Source organism: Spodoptera frugiperda, chromosome 3 (assembly GCF_023101765.2).
Source record: "Spodoptera frugiperda isolate SF20-4 chromosome 3, AGI-APGP_CSIRO_Sfru_2.0, whole genome shotgun sequence".
Classification (NCBI taxonomy): domain Eukaryota; kingdom Metazoa; phylum Arthropoda; class Insecta; order Lepidoptera; family Noctuidae; genus Spodoptera; species Spodoptera frugiperda.
The window spans coordinates 7,065,728-7,085,518 of NC_064214.1; the positions used below are offsets into that span (position 1 = coordinate 7,065,728).

General features: G+C 35.6%; 1 protein-coding gene across 1 annotated transcript in view; it reads right to left on the reverse strand.

Annotated features, from left to right (window-relative positions):
• Positions 1-586: 586 nt before the first annotated feature.
• Positions 587-19,791, reverse strand: part of LOC118274145 (ATP-dependent Clp protease ATP-binding subunit clpX-like, mitochondrial) — a 298,109-nt gene continuing 278,904 nt past the window's right edge. The window contains exon 14 of the mRNA XM_050706806.1: positions 587-596. The gene's annotated coding sequence lies outside the window, so the exon portion shown is untranslated. The remainder of the gene's footprint in view (positions 597-19,791) is intronic.

Here is a 19,791-nt window from a genome sequence, read left to right on the forward strand (position 1 = left end):
ATTGACATGTCGATACATCATGAGTATCGTGACTTGAGCTTGAGACTTCTCTTGTACATTTTTGTTAGGTTCAATTGCAGTGAGGTCCAAACAAATACCTATGTGTATTGTTATAGGTCCACCTATTGTGACACCAAGTTTAACTAATAATGTAGTATGACATCATTGAATCATGAAGAGCAGGATGATAATACGCTGAATAAGGTGCCAACTAATCGAATCTTGATAAGACTACTACAACTAAAAATCGATAAAATAATTACAATTAATTACTAAAGGATTTGAAGAACGATTTTTTGAGGATCGCGCACGGAATTTTGTTGTTTTGTTATTGTGATAAAAATAAAACTAATGAGTTTACAAAAAAGTTTCTTACGGAAAGTTGTTTGTAATTATGAGTACAATCTCGTGTTTAAATATCGTTCACTAATTATCAGTCACCCTATACGTACATCCAATACTATACAACAATTTTGCAAAAATACTAACGATGTTTTACAAGAGTTTTGCCAACAGACTCGTGGCATCAAAGAAACAAATAAGAGAGATCTACATGAGACACACGTTTGGTCAATTCTTTGTTCAACGTTCGTTTAGGCACGTTTACTTCGAAACACGAATAAAACTAGATTGAATAAAGGCAGCCTCAAGGGCGAATACTTGGATGTACAACAGTCGGTAGGAGTATGTAGACACGTGTAGTTGCGTGTACGTTTGGTTACATGCTAGATATATTGTTTTTACTATTGAAACTAGACTATCAAAAACCTCACAGAAAACCGACGAGAAACAACGCTTGGATTGTGTTTTATTGTGTAAGTGAGGTTACCGGAGGTCCAATTACCCCTTCCCGATCGGAGGATTCCCCAAGAACCCTTATATTCCTAACCCCCAAAAGGTCGGTAACACCTCTGGTGTTTCGGGTGTCCAGGGGCGGCGGCAATTGCTTTACCATCAGGTGATCCGTTTCCTCGTTTGCTGGCTTATGCCAAAAAAAAAACAAATTATTGGAAAAAATATAATCCAAAAATGAACAGTACATTTTATAAACAATAATGTGCTCGGTCATAATTTACTGTCTGTTGTTGATTAAACAAGACCAGAAGCCCAGATTCAATGAATAAAACAAAACTTAACACATGCAATGCATGCGATCAAATAAATAATTAAATGAAACGAATTCATCGAATGCTTTACAAGAGAATGTTAAAAAGTTGTACATTTAATACAATGTAACAATTAATTAACAGCCAGTAGAGTTCTTTAGTTTTTATTTAATAAATTTGATACTTTTCAGATCAACCATTTTAGTAAACATGGCTCAGATTTCATGGTTCGTTGCTGATTACCCTATATTTTATTTATAACATAAACTTTTAAACTACAGTTGTAATATCTACCAGCCTCCTTATGAAAAACTGTTCTACTCAGAACGTGAATAAAAAGACGAAAATAGTACACAGTAGCTATTCGCGATACACGGCTGTATCTCATTAAGTTTCACAAAGAAGTAAGCACATTACACACGTACAACAAAAACCAGTAGCTTACAGTCGGTAGCCGAAGGTTACAGTCGGTAGCAGTCGGTAGCAGTAGGTAGCAGTCGGTAGTAATGTAAAGAACCGCTCGCTGCAGCCGTCGAATGTGAACGCAACCATTAACTTGAACGGTACGTACTTGTGTTTCTTATGAGACCACCGACGCCGCTTCTGGATACATGTAGCTTGGTGATAAGCGGAGCGGTTGCTTAAGCGGTAGCGATTTTACGAATAACTCTTTTTATAGAGAAGATTTTAAAAGGTAAAATAGTAAAAGGTAACAGAAAATATTATCTATTATTTATTTGATGTACGTATTTGGAAAATAGTCATTTTATTGGCTGTAAAAATAAAGTAAATCTGACGACGTAGTAGTATAATAATTAGATATAGCTGTCTCCGCTACCGAGAGTAGTTAAAATATAGAACATCTATTCTACTTGACAACTTAATATTCAAGTTATGAGCACATCACTCACCGCCGTGTCCCATCCCTAAGCCCCTCACCTCGTCCGTATAAATGTTCACTTTTTTACCACAACACTACACGGTACGTATACAGCGTGTTCTATCTACTTCATACATAATATACAGGCTGTTCTATCAACACTATACAGGGTGTGCTATTCATGCTATACAGGATGTTGTATCTACGCCGCTTATATTTGCAGTCGCTAATGCAATTCTGCAACGGACGCTATTTGCGTCGAAAATTGCTTCCGATATTTACTTAAAGTCAGCCCATAATAGAGAAAGTAGATTTTCAGTTTAAAACACTAGCTTGAAAATGGTTAATGTATTTTTTTGTAATTACAGTAGTGTAGATACACGTGTTCGAAAGGTAATGGGCTGGCTTTTGTCAATATTGATTGTATCAGTCTAGACTATTGTTGTTTCAGTGCTCGAGTACAGGTTATTTCTTTTCAAAAAATACTTTAATAGTACCGGTGGGCGGAAAGCTGACTGAAGCTGAATCTCTATACGAGACATTTTATTTAAAAAATGTATCTTATATTTTCACAGTAAGCCGCAATCAGCGAAAAATAATTAAACCTCAATTATTATAAAACCGTTTAATTGAAAATATCATATACAAAGGTATCCGAAATCAACACAGAATCCGGAAAACTTATCATTTTAAACACACTCACAAATGAATACGTAAATAAGTTAACTACCTTGTAAATAAAACGTAATTATTTACTCGCATCCAACAATTCTCTCATATAAACACGGCCGTAATAAACTTTAAATTATTTAAAACATCTCCTCGGCAAAATGTATGAATCACACGTTCGCGGTACCGTTCAACTTTTAAAATATAAATCATGCTTTATATGACAAATTAAAAGCGGACCGTACTTAAAAATGAAGGAGCTCCACCGACCTTGAAATCACAACTTTATACACAACGTGATAAAGCACATTTTCTTTTATCTTAATAGTTCCTGTAAGATTGCTGACAAAGTAATTGGATGCAGTTTTATAGAACCTTAAGTATAGCCAGATAAGGATGTAATTCGCGTGACTGAGTATCAGAATTAATGTTGTAAAGAAATTCGCTGCGTTTTCTTTTGAATGTCACAATAATTATGACAAGTGACGTCTGGTGCGGTCTGAGAGCCTGAAGTCAATTTTATAGCGGAATCATTTGTTTAATTTGAAAAAGTTTCAATATTTAAATGGAGTTTCGCAAAATGTACAGTGAAATGTTTTGAAATGTTCAGCTCGTGCATTTTGACAGTTTTATTGGAGGGAGCTAATGAAATAGAAGTTATCGCGGCATTGAGGCGGTTTATGCGGCCACTATATAAATGTACTTAATTTATTATTGTGGTATGATGTTAGTGATTATAACTTAGGTAATATGTTTACTTCTTTTATTTGTTTTATACTTAACCTAAGTTTCAGTATTATACACGATGATAAGTAATTATAGGTTCGATTCCCGGGTCGGGCAAAGTATTAACTTTATTAGGATTTTCGAAAATTTCTCAGTAGTCGCATGGAGTCTGGAACTGTGCCCGGCATATGGCAATAGGCTCATCCCCTATTACATGGGACTTATAACACAAATGGTGAAAAGCACATTGTACAGTGGCATTACGTACCTACCGTAATGTTCACCTATGCCTACCCCTTCGGGAATAAAATGTGTAAATAGAAATAAATAATAAGCACATATGGTAATTACAAACATTCGATACTCTCAAATGGAGTACAATAATTGGTATAATATTATCGATGTAGCCAATTCAGAGCAATCTAGATAGAATCGAAACACGGTTAAACATAGACCTGTATAATTCTGAGTAATCTGGCAATATTAATAGATGTTGAATGCTAATACAATATTAAGTTAGATACTCCAATATTTATGAGGTATCTAGGTTTGCTAATAAATCGTCTGACATCAGGTTAGAGATAAACGGTCGGGATCTAGTTTTGTGACTGTAACTAGGTCTGTTTAAGGTAAATACTAGACTAGAGTAGGTATATAAGCTAAGATAGATGATACAACAACATGATGTGGTACGCTGGTTTACAGATGTAAGGCTGTATATTGGAGGTATGTACATGTCATGTTATTTGTAAATAATATAGTGAGATTAAGATTTGTAATCGGTGTATTGATTGCGTGTTATCATCAGCTTCACCGCCGATTACTAAGATTTATCTAATTGCTACCATGCTATATAAAAATAAATGACATTTGTTTTCTTTGAAATTTTTCTTAAATGTTTTGATATGAAGCACTCTAACTATGTACTACATAATCGTTATATTTGTAGTATATTTTAAAGTTTTATTGTCAGCCGAAAGATGTTCACTCCAAGACTAAGGCCTCCCCTTAGTTAGTATTCTGTGTCTTAGTCCTACACATTATAGTAACACTACATTGAATTTAAAATACATATACCACGAACAACACACAAATAAGTGTAGAATGTAGGTAAAGAAAGCAAATAGAACACCCCGACATCCCTAGTAAAGATAAATCGTTCGAAAAAGGGTTAAAAAGTCAAACTGGATCGGTGATCCAGAGCGTGGCGCAAAAATGGGTCGCTGGCTTTAAAGCGCTGGCCTTTGCAAACAAACCCTGCGCACTGACGATGATGGATCGCCGCGCAATGACAGCTTTACTACGACTTTCTTTGTTTGATCCATCGCCAATTAGGTAACATTGATTGAATTGTATACTTACACTGTAGCTCGCATATGTGGCTGCTGATTACACAATTTGTGGTTGATTTCAAATAAACCAGTCACGATATGTCATACTTATATGTAGATTAAACTTAGGAGCCTACGAAAGCAATAGCTCTGAATGGTATATAATTAAAATAACTTCGATTTGGGTTTTGTGAAAGAGAAAATAGACAGCCCAAACATCAACAAGGGAGTTATAAATTAATATGTGTAACAAAACAAGCTCGTTTAAGAGCAAATATTTATCTTACACATTGTATAATGGGGGAACTTTAACAAAAAACATATAAACATTAACAAGCAATACTCTTCATCCGCTGTTCAATCAAAAAGATAAGATAGCAAACATTTACTCAGGAAGCTTCCTCTCATTTCCTAATTAATCCATATTAATTATCGTTAATGAATAATTAACATAGTAGCTGATTACTTAACGGATCTATTTAATCACGCTGATGTTTTGACAGCAAATCAAATATTTGCACACAGCCGAACATTATTTGTATTATTTTAACTAGTTTAATATAATTCCGAGAATACTGTATTACACAAGAAGTAGTAATTTAAGATTAATATTTGACTTGTATATAAATAGGTACTTAGTACAATCAAGAGATCGAGGTGGTCCAGGGGTTTAAGACGCTTCTCGCATGAGGAGGTTCAAAACCACGACAAGTACCAATGTGGCTAATATTTTTCCACTGACTGGTGAAGGAAAACATCATGAGAAAACCTAGGCTTATAATTTCTGATTTCTAATTATAAGTTTGAAATCGCTAATCTGCATTGAGCAAGCGTGGTGATTAATGCTCAAACACAATCCGTGTGAAGATGCCTTTGGTCAGCAATGGCCACTTATAGGCTGTTGATGATAATCCCATAATCGCCGACGGTTAACTTGTACCAATTATATAACCTGACCGACATTGCCTAGGTGTTAGTTAGCATTTAGGTAGTTTAAGCCTTTGTGTATGTGATATTCGTGTTGAACATAACTACATCATCACAGTTTGTACCTCACAGGCCTTTAACAGACGGGAATATCTATGTAATATAACATATCTAAATTAAATTAAACAATTTGCGTTTTTTTTATCAGTTACCTATACTTTACCAAACTGAAAGTTCTCCCATGAAACATTTAACATACAACGTGTATTTAGATACTCTTATTGAAATGTAAACATATTCTCAGATCATTCAAATAATGTATTAGTTTCGTCATTTTTATTGTTGCTTCAACGATTCCATAGAACGAGACAGTCACAACTGAAACACAATTACGAAATATAAAGCAATCTACTCTACTATACCTACCTATATACGTACGTAGGAAGGTACATACCTACAGTCGCTCCTGACATTAATCCCTCAGTCACCTTTTAGGGCACCCACAAAAAAGTGAGGCGACCTGCCCTTTACGGGTCACACAAACATAGACCTAATAAAGAGAATGATAAGGTCTTCCAATGTTTTGCCTTACAAAAATAGGCTCGTTTTATAAGTGCCACTGTGCCTCTAATGGCACTCCACTGGCTTTCCAGTTTTCACACCTGGCGACATTTGCAATTTATTTAATAATGGTGTCTTATTTTTGAAGATTGTTGTGTGTGTTGTGTACGTGGTATGAATATTGTCAGTGTGTGTGATTGTGTTAGTGACGTGATTCGTGATTAGGTGAAATAAAGTATTGGGTGAGTGTTAGTACACTCTAATTAATTGATTTTAATTGTTATTTATGCTCGAAATAGCTTTGATTGGTATATCATTGGAAATTACTGATTACTGCGTCATTTGACGAAGGCACGCAACCAAGAAATGGCAATAGGCAGCCTATAATTGACGAATCTTGCGCCTTGCTTGGAAACTATGAACACTGTCGAACGAAGCGGCAACGACAATTTCGCCTATAGTCTAGTTATAGGTTATATTATGTACTTGTTAAATAATTTGTCGTGGTCAACAGACCTACTTAATACTAATAAATACTTTTAGTGAACAAAATACGAGTAGTTCGTTTTTTTAACGTCCGTAGCTGATTTTCTTATAGGCAACACTGAATTTGGCAAACGTCCTGAAAGGCGCTGTAATGTGCTAACGTTTTTGTCCATTGACGAAGGTACGGCGTGATGAGGGAGAGTTTACAAAGCGCTACGTGGAAGGAATTCTTCTAAGAACACCCTATTATTTCTATTATCTTTTTTTGTAGTAAACGCTTTTGGTATTTAGTTTTGGCTTTTTTCGATGATGTTTTTATTTATTGAGCAGAAAGAGCAACGGGTTTTGTGTTCCGATAGATAGAGTAAATTAATATTGACATATATTTTCTATTTCTACTGTTAATCTTATTTTCAGAGAAATGTGAAAACTGTTCACATCTATTTTGAGTATTTTAATATTTTATTGTAACAGATTTATCTCTGTAAAATGCATTTTTTAAAGTAGCGCCTCGGTGTCAAGGTTTATTAAATACGTGTCAAAATGTGAATATTTATTCTGTCGGCAGACACGATGTTAATGAGAAAATATAAAAATTGGGAAAACTGCAAGTATTTTCGACGCGAGACCGTTTTTTACATAATGTACTTACTGTAATTAAAGTAACGGTAACAGTAACATATTATTATTTTACTAATATTATAAATGCGAAACTTTTTGAGTTTGTGTGTAGTGTTTATGTTTGTTACTCAACCACGTCAAAACAGCTAAAAAGATCAGGCGAAATGTGGACTAGGGGTAGATTATGGTTTGGAATACACATAGGCTATTTTTTATCCCACGGAAACATGAGACGAAGCTGTAGGTAGAAGCTAGTAGTATCATTATAAAGCGTAAGAGGCTCTAATTGAGATAGGCATTTCAAAAATGGATCTAGTAACAAAGACAAATGGAGCTATACAAAACCAGTTTATTGTGGTCTTGCTTTATACGATCTTTCCACACATTCGACGGTCAGTTTATACTGGTTCTGTATAGCTTCACGTGTACATTATACATACCGATATAATACAACTTCGTGGGTAGATAGCGAAGTCCGTTTTCATATCATTCGAAAGGTCAAAGGATCTAAATGTATGTCTTTAATTAAATACTTTGTAGTACATATACATAGGTATATAGGCACGTAATGTAAATTCTAATTAGGGTCTATATACTTAAAGGTCTAACAAATGACATACAGATGTCCTTCATGTGAAACGTAGAAAAAAAAAACATTATTGTAGACTATATTTCACAGAAGTCATTACTAACTTCTTCGTATTTGAATAATTCGCCATTTTTTCTTGTGACGTGATATATGGATGAATTTGAATTTTATTGTTCATAATTTGAGTGTTATGGCTTCAGTAACCGCTGAATGAAATTACTACTGAAAATATCTATGATCACTGTTATGAAACATCAACTTTTGGAGTACCTAGTAACCTTTAGGTTAGGAAGATAAAACAAACCAAGAAAATTTACACAAGCTAAAAATAGCATCAAATACATGAACCAACCTTAATGAAGTACCCCAATTTGTAAATAAACAGTAATATATTCGATGGTGAAATGAGCAGGTAGAGAGAAGCCGGCCAAATAACTAGCATACCTCTTAATTTGGTTGCCATCAAATAATGCAATATAATGCTCGGATCCCATTACCGTGGAATCACCTGCGGGGTCGCTATAAGGAAAATTTTGGGGTAATCTCACCGTTATTAGCAGTCCATTAGGTACATAAAGATTCTGATCACTGCTTACCCACGGGAATCATTTGCTTAATGATCTATCAATGGCGGGCTATGGCTTGTAGAATAGTGACCATCCCTTATTTTAACGAATAGACAGTTGGTGTAACTACACGAAATGATATCGGTGTGATAGCTCTAAAGGTGCTTGTGTTTGGGGTCCGGAGGTCCGCTAATTTTGCGAAAGTTCTTTACATTTCTAAACAGTAGGCAACAAACCCGTAATTAGAACTATGTATGGAAATAAACTGGACCCTAATTATGTAGATTTACTTAACGATACAACTGTCAAAAGACAGTGTAATGAAGTATAAATAATTTTACTAAAAAATGATCGATGGATATAAGATATTATACACAATTCAAATTGAATCAAATTATTCAACGACTCTATAGCGTCCCATAGTATCTGTTCTTACCCCATTGGACATAGGCGTGAGGTTATGCATTTATATTATTGTGTGTAGTATTGCATTACACTAAAATAAACGAGAAAACAAATAAGCAAGATTCAAGAAAACGATTGTACAAGTTTGAAATGAAGCTAACGACACAACTGTGTAACTTTAACACGATAAAAACTGCAGCGACATTTCTCACTAAGACAAATTGTTTGCTACGTAGCGACTGATTAATTATCTCTAGGTATCCCCTTAAATAATGAAATACTAACACGTTTCTTCGATTAAACCGGGATGCTTTTAAATAGTAAAGGTTTTAGTTTAGAACTTCAGTGATAATGTATGAGCTCTGGTTTAGATGTTGGGTCACATTTTAGATTGTTTCGTGAGTACTTTCCACTCTAGAGAGATAAACTAGATTTTACGATTGTAATCTAATCTAGTGGCCAAAGTGAAATGGCAGTTTTGTGTAAAGGCAGGTACAGTAATTAGAGTATTGTTCTCTGTCTGGGAATTACCCAAAAGTCCATTTTAGATTCGATTCTATTATTCAAATGTTATATTCAATTTATCCTCCATTGCCGCCATCTAAAGAAATTGAAGTAGCTATCAACATTATACTAAATGAAAGCATAACAGCTCAATGCCATTACCAGGATATTCTCGAAGGAAAATCATTGGAGGCTGCAGACAAATCTCAGCGAGCGTCGCGTTACGAGCGAAACAAAGCGTTCCAATAAAAATGTACACGTTATAGAAATAAACGGCCACAAAGCCGCCACTAACCGTGCCACTAACACACCATAATCATAAACGTAAACTTAAACGATAAACTTAAATATACGGCGAGCTCGCCGGCTGACAATTTCGGCAGCAGAACATGTACTCAACTATTCCCGGGACGAATCATAACAACTTACAATATTGCATTTTGCACTCGGCCAGAACAAGTTTCCCGGGAAATTTTGCCATACAGTTGGAATAGAATTCTACATGTTTTGCTATTTTCTGAACTGGACTGATCTACGAACTAAAAGTAGGATTGCCACGTCCCGATAGGGACATATTGTGTTTCTGTTTTTATGAAACGAAAATTTGAAATATAACAAATTCGTGGTACTCGTTCTTTACTAATATTCACTTTAAAAATAAACCTGTACAATTCATTAAAAATAAAATTCTAAAATCATTGGATTAATTATCATGCCTTGTTTATTTTGGAACTCAAAATGAAAAAAAAATGTTCACTTTCACTGTACAAAAGTCATGTTTTAAATTTCTTAATCAAGGAAAACTAATTAAGTTCTAATGACCTACTTATATTATGTACGTTAATCTGCTTACCTCCTAGTGAGGAGTATGGCGGGTGCACGTAATTGTGAATGTGAACAATGTGCACATCACATCCTGTGGGACTGCAGTCTGTGCACAATGAGCGCAATGCAATCTGCTGGATAGTTTAGAGTTTCATCAGTCAGGAAATTACATCAGGTACCGCTCGTGACTTCTGAATACCTCGCCGTCCAGGGATTGTTGTCACTCGTACTGTCGACGCTTTATTCGTAAAATAATGAAAACACAAACCGTAATCAATTTATAATCCGAAACTAAATTGGAAATGTGATCAAGAATACATATTGTACATTTTCTGAGAGAAACCTATCTCGAAACAATTCCACGTCGGGCTTACTTTACGATTATCTCACATAGAAAAACGCTACAAAATATAATCTGTTAGCGAGGCGACGTGCCGCGCGCGGCTCGCACGCAACACGCATAAACCCAACCGCTCGGCGTCACTCAACTCGTCAAATTTTACAATCATTGGCTCATGAATTTATATTAATAAATTGAACGTATCGCCCCCGAGACTTATCCAAATACATTTTAATATTCAATTTTGTTAAATAAATATTATATTATTTGAACATTTACAACGCCATCATCAGATTTTACATTTATTTTAGACTCGCTAGTGCCGTTAGAGTTATTGTATGCAAATTGATTGTGAATTTATAGCACTTTCCGGCGAATATGAAATTTTGATAAGCATTTTTGAAAGTTATGATTTATGTTTTGTTTTAATTAAGAGTTTTCCGATAGCACGTTTGTATTAATTTATGAAAGCTGTTGTTTATTTAGGATTCGGACAAGTTGTTGAACTTCATCCTAAATTGTGAGTCGTCACTCCAGTTCTGTGCTATCTTTATATATTGTTCCCTCACGCTGAGCTCACGCTGAGCTTCCCTGGCAGACTCCGTGAGAGCTAATCTCTTTATATTCCGTCCGCACCTCTTCCTTGTTTATCGCGCACAAGTAAATATCTTTTTCCATTTCGCGAACAACTTCATAACTTCATTTGTTCAATAAAAAACACGGTCGCAAGTTTACCGCGTCTCGTAACTTTGTCTTTCTTTCACTTAGTTTCAATTTGATGTAATCGCGTAGTTCCTCTGTCGGCCCCATCAGATTACGTCGAGAACATACACGCGTTGCAGGGATTTGCTCCCTACTGCAGTGTTGTGGCCACGCCTTCGGATTTGTTTCGGACATTTCACTGTTGGAATGTGCGAGGATTTGCCTCGAGGTTTTTGGTTGAAATCTGTACCTATCTACCGTGAACACTAGAAAGTGTTTGCGGTATAAATATTTGTGTTTTCGTTGTGCATATTGTTGTCGTATAGTGACAGTCGAGTAATGAAATGAAGCATTAATTAATATCGGATGGATTGATGGATGCTATCTCTGCGGTATCTGCCATATGATAACATCTTACTATCTCTGTTTGTTGATATGCAATCTCTTGTATATTATGTATGTTTATATGACAGGTTATACCGTATACTACAGCCACCAATTACATTAGAATTTTGAAAATAATTGGTGAGACATGGTGTGTTGCTTTTGATGCCTGTATCTGTGTGATGAAAATAAAGGCGCAGACTGACAATGAAAGACGTGTCTTTGACAATGTTTACTAAACAGTAACACTAATTAGTATTTCAAACTGCTACAAAAAAAAAAAAATTCTCATTCATTCACGCTGACATGGTCGTCCTACTAACAGGGATTAGCTGTGAGCGGGTGCGAGTCGCGCTAAATTGTAGTGTAGTGTGCGCCGCGCTTTATGTGGAGGGTGCGAGAACACACGCCTTAAATTGTACGGGGCGTAAGGGAGAGCGCACACCGCCGACACACGTCAACTACACCTGCAAGTTGCCACAATCGTAAGGTGAAAGAAGTTCAATGTAGATGAAATAGATTTAAAAGATTAAATTTTCTTTTTTAATTTCTTTATTTTTTTCATTACAATGTGTCGCAGAGGTGTGACATAACATGTGTCTGAATGTATGTGCGAAAATTTATTTTCGTTCTATTTTTTCATCACCTTTTTTCCAATGTTAATCTTCTATACAAAAAAGTAATAAATATTAAAGCCCACAGTTAAAGCCCAACTTGAAATGAAATAGAACCCAGAATAGATTTCAATCCCTGTTTCGAGTTTATTAGATTTCAAATTCACAGTGTATAGCAATTGTTAATGGTTTAACTAATGCTACATGGTGCACCCTTTAATCCTCTACCAATCCCAGGAAGGAATATTTAGTACCTAATCTCCTGGAGCTACAGACTACCTGGCGGTTTACCGGGGCTCCGGCTCGAAAAGCAGGAGTAGGAACGGGGAGGGTTTTAGTCAGTAAGAGTCTGACGCTCCCTCTCGCCTCACCCAAGGCGGGAGAAGCCATTGGATGATTTTCCCCACTTAAAAAGGTATCTCAATGTTATATTAATACAAAAAAATCCTTTGTGAATGACGTTACAATACAATTTGATACGAGCAACGATCCCTGAAATAATCCCTCAATATAATTTATCAGGTAATTCCACGCATGTACAGTTTCCACCAACTGAAGTATCTCCCATACAACGTCACAAGTAAACACTACAACAACAATATTATTACATAAAAACTGTTTTTACAAAACCTTATTGCACTACTCCTATACTACAGGTATTAACGTGAAGATTATCTGCAAAAATCACAAGCTTCAGTATCATGATATATTGAACTTTAAGGGTGTGGTGTTAGGGTTGATATTGGTGGGTAAGGGTGTAAAAATGAGGCTTGTTGGGGGTGATTCTCGCGGGATATTAGGGCAGGTAGTATGGAGCGCCGGCAGTGATGGCAAGTTGCTTGGAGTTGTGTTAACTTTGTGCTGCCTCTTGGGCGCTTCGTTAGCTTTCGGGAGTCTATCACCGGTTCTCGATCTAATTACTATGTCAAGGACGATTGTACTGAATGGGGGTGTCATGTTTATTAGTAACGGTTAACAAGTACTGCACATCATTTCTAAGACATGCTAGTGTCTTAGAATTCACTTTTTCTGTACAGGGTGATTTTGTAAACATATCTGATAAAGCTTAAGTAAAGGAAGCAGACCTGTAAAATAACATAATTAAAAAGTAAATTATTCTAGAAGTAAACTCAATGCTGTTGATGACTGTTGACTTAATGCTTATCCACCAGAGATATGCTAAGTAAATATGCTACGAAGTTGTAATAGCTAAGCTGTGAAACTATGTGAAGGTTTCCACTGAAACTAAGCTATGTAGCTGTGCGAGGATGATGTAGAGCTCGAGTGTGCGCATGCCATGTATTTTGATAGTAGGGAAGCCATCCATAGCACGCATTTTTCCATATAAAAAACATAACTTAGCTGAGTTCATTTCCACCAGCGCTAAACTATGTGTACCAATGAATATGATTGGTGGAAGCCAAACACATCCACAGCAACGTAGCATAGCACATCTGTGGAAAACCACGTAAAACAAGACAACCACTTCTCAAAACGTTAGATTTTAAAATTACAATTAGATTAATAATCTAAAAATAGGTGATGAAAAGCGTTAACTCTAATATCCAATGATTAATAAATACCAAGTTATCAACATTAAGCACAACATTAGTTATTAATTTACCATAATTGGTACAGAATAACAAATACCTCATAAATAACGAGCCTGTTAGAATGGAGGGCGAGCGACAAGATAATATGATGAAGAAATAACAACTTATATTAAGCTGTAATTCAATATTCAGTATAATCAGTTATATTTACTGATACAAACGAATTTAGCCAGCTTCATAAACACGCGTGATCTTGCTGAGATGTAGTCTGGAATGGAATTGGGTTCAGTGGGGCGGGTTATATATCTCGTGTCTCATATATTGGGTTAATCATCCCAGTAAATTATTATTTTTAGTAAAATTCTCTTTAATGCTAAACAAATTTGTTAGTCTACGTTACAATTTGTGTCCTTTTGAAAAAAAAATTATTTTAACACGTTAGTGTCCCTAAAACTAGAGAACAGCTCGACCGATTTAACTAATTTTGGTCTTGAGTTATTTGTAGAAATCTAGGAAAGGTTTAAAAGGTGAGAAAACAATATTTGAGGCACTTAGTATGAAGTTTACCGGGTCAATTAATATTAAATGAAAGACTATCTGTCGCACTCAGAGATAATAAAATTGAATGATTACTTAAAGTACGTAGTACAGCGGTTAAATTCTTATGACTTTTTTTTATTTAATATCACCCGAGAATGGAATCGAACCTCGCGTTTGTAACCAATGAGGCAATAGTAAAAGTTACTTCAAGATACTTATATTTCTTTTCTGAGACATTAACTTAAGTTTTTAAGCTATGCTTATACGACATTCATTATACATTACATCCTATGCATATTTATTTAGTAGTTAAATGAAAATAAACTCCAAGCACGCGGCATTTCGTTTAATGCAGTTTGTCTAGTGAGTTTACGTTAGTAGATTAAGCTCATCCGATTTAGTTTACTTTTTAATTGAATTTCGAGGGAACTGCACAACTTTATAATATTTCCAGAATATCCAGCCTGCAAAAGTTAAAAAGTTTCGCCTTCGTTCATGCTCTTAAAACTAGTGGTTTTAACCTAACTGGATCTTATGTGGACATAGTTACATGGCTTTTTACTGTGGTGCTACATAATGTAAAAATAGACGATTTTAGAATAAAATTCTTGTTTAACCCAGAATAGTTTAAGTGTGGGAGAGCCATGCTTCGGAAAGCGACCGGAGTCATTCCACGGTCTCACAGAAAACTGACGTGAAACAACGCTTGCGTTGTGTTAAATGTGTGAGTAAGGTTACCCAATTTCCCCTCTTCCCAATCTTTCAATTCCAGATTCACCGTCATGGCCTAAATTCCAATCCCCTAAAGGCCGGCAACGCACTTGTAACACCTCTGGTATTTCGGGTGCTGGATTGCTTACCATCAGGTGATCCGTCTGCTCGTTAACCGTTTTATACCATTAAAAAAAGATTTGAAAAATTTCTTTCAAAAGAAAAATATTTACGTGATTATTAATTTTGCTAACATTTATATAACTAAAATGTAGTTACTTTATAATAATATAATGACCTAAAATTGGTAAAATTATACGTTTTACGAAGTAAAGTAAACTAAATACATAATTAACTTTCGTACTAAAGCACTTTGTGAGAGTCGAGATACAAGTGCTTTTGGTTAAATTAGGTACTGTTTATGGAGAAAATATTACCTACATCGTGTACATTGAATATTCCTTTGTGAGCTTCTAATTTACCCCGAACTAGAACGCTAACGCGCCACGGATTTTCATACTAACTTTCATGTCAAAAACATAGATTATTCTGCAAATCTACGTACTGAATTATATTTATTAAAAATATATTTATTACTTGTTGATGTATTACCCTTAGTTATTATGGAATTCAAGGTTGGTCAGAACATTATCGTGTGTTCTAATGAAGTGTGAACTTATGGGCGTGTGTATCCGGAGTTGCGGACTACCTAGCGGGTTTACCGGGTTCCAGCTCGAAAAGCAGGAGTAGGAACGGGATGGTTTTTAGTCAGTAAGAGTCTGACACTCCCTCTCACCTTGCTTAAGGCGAGAGAAATCATTGAATAATTTTCCCCATTAAAAAAAAAATTATATTATGTCTGATGTTTTTAAATATTTACCAGACGAAAATAAAAATTAATCATCTACCTATTGACTCTACTCGCTATTCGGTCTATGAATGAAGGAGTGTAGGTAACTTATTTTATATAAAAGAATAATAAATCATACCTAGAACAGCCCACGGCCCACACCTTTGGTATCAACATGTTTATGTCATAAAATGTGTATACTTCAGTAAATATCGCTTTGTATGACAATGTAGGGACGGATGTCGGGTATTTCACACCTCAATAGTAGAAGGATTAAGTGGGGAAGAAATAGATTTCTGGGAAGGTGTAGGTAGGCGTTATACAGCGTGCGTCATAGATATGAAATAACTAACGACCCGCCCAAGCTTTCTATGTGTGCAATGGTGATATATTATGCATGTATTATACATATTAAACTTCCTCTTGAATTACACTATGTATTAAAAAAACGCATCAAAATATATTGCGTAGTTTTAAAGATTTAAGCATACAAAGGGACATAGGGACAGAGAAAGCGACTTTATTTTATACTATGTAGTGATACCTTCAATATGCAACAGTACTGATGCTACAAATAATGGTAATTTTGCTTTAAATTATACGTACATAACCTCATGCCCGTCTCCCATGGGGGTTGGCAAAAACTATGGAACGCCAATTGCTACGAATCTTACATACCTTTTTAGCTTCATCAACATCATCAGTTTTTTCATGCATGTTCGTCGATTAAAGGCACCATTAATTTGGCCTTTTTTAATATATCGCCAATCTAGTAAGTAGTTGTAGTAAACATTACAAGTTAAAATGTATAAAGTATATGTCAGTAACATGACTCACCTGTATAATATCTGTACCTATATATAGCTAGTCTTTGTAGCAATAAATCCCCTATACAAACCCACTCTTGTATGGTGTTGATAACTTCTTTAGGAACGTTCACGCGGTACAGGTTTTCAAACAAGCGTTGAAGTGAAAAATCATAGCAACTACTGAACTTATTTTAATGAAATTTCGCAGGTACACATACGCAGTATATTAAGGAATTAAGGAAATTTTTAAAAGGAGATTTGATAGTCAGACGTAGATTATTTAATGTTAAATCAGGTGTACGTATCGTAATCATCAACATCCAAAAGACATCCACTGCTGGACAACGGCCTCTGCTTTAGTCCTTCACGCCGAACGACAGCTCACCTGCATCCAGTCCACCTAGCGGGAGTACTGCCCACGCTTCGTCTACCAGTCCGTGATCTTCAATGGACGCCATTTCTTTGAATGACCTGCTTACTAGAAAAATATTTCACAAATGTGCGTATTGAGTACAAAGTTACATTCAAAGTTCAGTAGTGTCTCAGTACATATTGATCCCGTATCATTAAGAATACCTCGGATTCTCGACACACGATCGTAATTAGCCAAGTTATTCTCGTACAGTTTCAAAGGTTTTCATTTCGTACGCAAACGGGGAGGTATTAAAACCGCATGGAACTCCCTGGCGGATGGGGCCTCGATATAAATAATGTAAGCCGCAAGATTGCAATACTACATAAATAATGATAGATGCTAACCCGTCTCGCTTTATTATGTACCACAACATTTTACACTGTATTTATGTAACATCATTCCAATTTTAGATACAAGATATATATGGAAAGGAACTAGGTATATCACAGTTCATTTTAAGGAAAAATAAGCTAAAGGCTAATAAAATTATACCTATAACATAACAATAAAAAGTATCAAAGGCCATTTAAGAATTAAAATTAACAAATTATCTGTCCTGAAAGTAAAACTGGATATTTGCATTAGGTTATTATATTTGTTTTAATGAGTTTTTAACTAAAAAAACACTGGTTTACATTAATGGAGAAGCTCTACTAGTTTCGAGTCAGAGGCTCTTCGCCATAAGCAGCGTGCGCAGCGTCGGTAAGCTATCTGTAACTCGAAACTAGTTTATTTTTTCTCCATTCATGTAGGAACGTGAGTTAACCGTGATTTTTATTTAATTTAGTATGTCTCACGATAGTTAGTATAAAATTAGTTTTTACGTTTTTTAGCGTATAAAATGTAATAAGTTGACCACACGTATAAAACTATACCACAGTTTGTCAGTATATAAGTGTTTTATCTGTAAAACATAGTCTGAATTTACATTTACACGTAAATTCCAAGTGAACTAGAAATGAGTCTGAGTCTGTCAGTATTCCCCGGCGGCCGTCCTACTAATATTAATCGTTCCAATTTTCATCTTTTCTGAACGTTAATCACGTTTTCCTTGACGGTCCCACATGATACCCCGTCTACTGTTACAATACATGATTACACAGAAGGTTTACTATTTCGTGTTTTAAAAAATTAAGGCATGTTGACCCCTAAGGTTTTTATTTCAAAGTGCTTTATTCAAGCTGGGGTACGAGTTTACTTTAATTAAAAATACCCTGACCTTTATTTCCAAAAGTTAGTTACCTAAGTTAGTGTAGAGTTACACCTAAGTTGTCCATCAGAATAATACAATTTTGAATGCTTTTGATCAAATGAATTAAGGCAAATGACTAACAGTTTTTTTTTTTATTTGCTCCACACTAGGATTTTTTCCTGTATCGTGAGTGCGTTTACAAACACACATGACACCCGGACCAAGATCAAACATTTGTGGAACACACAAAGTGTTGTTCCGTGCGGGAATTGTACCCGCGACACGTTGCACGGCAGCCAGTTGTCTAGCCACAGCGCCAACCGTGCAGTTGCAACAGTGGTTGGGATACCTGACTCGTTTGGCTATAAATATAAATTTCACAAAGTGTAACTACTGCAATAAACCTATATAGTGGCCACGTATATATTTATAGAGAACATTTAAGGGCTTTGTCCCCTTTGTCCCTTTGGTGTGCGTTGGCTTGGAAATACCTAGCGTGGACCCCAGATAAGGTCAGTCGTATAGAAAGTAGAAAAATAATACCAGATCTATATGCTGACGTGGGAGAGCGCGCTGTCAGCAGTTTTCTCTGGTCAGTTTAATGTTCAATGCAGTGACGTGAAGTCTTATCATATTGGCGTTTTAAGTTCGGTGGGTCCTAAGATATTATGAGTTAGAGTTTTGTACTTATGTTCACTATATTAGCAAGTTGAACGTGACGCTAAAAAAACTTAAACAGGTTTTATTCTTAAACAAATGCGTTATTCCATAAAACATTCGAATTTCCCACCTGCTTCTATTAAAATCTTCAGAGGGCTGTTATTTTAATTAGCCAGACAGTTTGAAAAAGAGCCAGAAATAATAGAGTAATAAGTAACTCTTGATTGATTTTAGTCACTCAACCCATTACAAAATCCGTGCACATTTGAAACATGAAACCATAACCCCATACAAAGCCACATCCAGCAAAAATGTTCGAAACAGCAACTAATTAAACCAATGGCCCTATTACAATGAGCATAATATCGCGCAAGTCGTTATCACCGGGACGCAGGCGAGCGCAGCCGCGCGGCACACTATGTCTCTAACTGCTCAACTTCAGTTTCATTCATTAGACTTAAACCCCCTCATTACAGCTCTGTACTGGAGTAACGCCAAACTGGTTTTGTTCTGAACTTCTACGATTATTGTCCAAGACTCACTAACGATGGAATTGAATTCTAGTTGTGGGCTGATTTGGTTCTGAAAGTGAGATAATTCGCTTCTAACTGCCACACTCAGAGTCATTTAATGGTTACTTAAACCATTCCTTAGTAACGATTTTGTATAGAAAACAATTGCTAAAGACTGGGTTAAGTAACCATTAAATGACTCTGAATATGGCAGTAAGGCCTTAATTAAAAGCATGTTTAAATTCAGCTTAGTAACTATCCGATTTATTCATAATGATTATTACATTTTGACTTTTTCCAAGTCATTATTTTT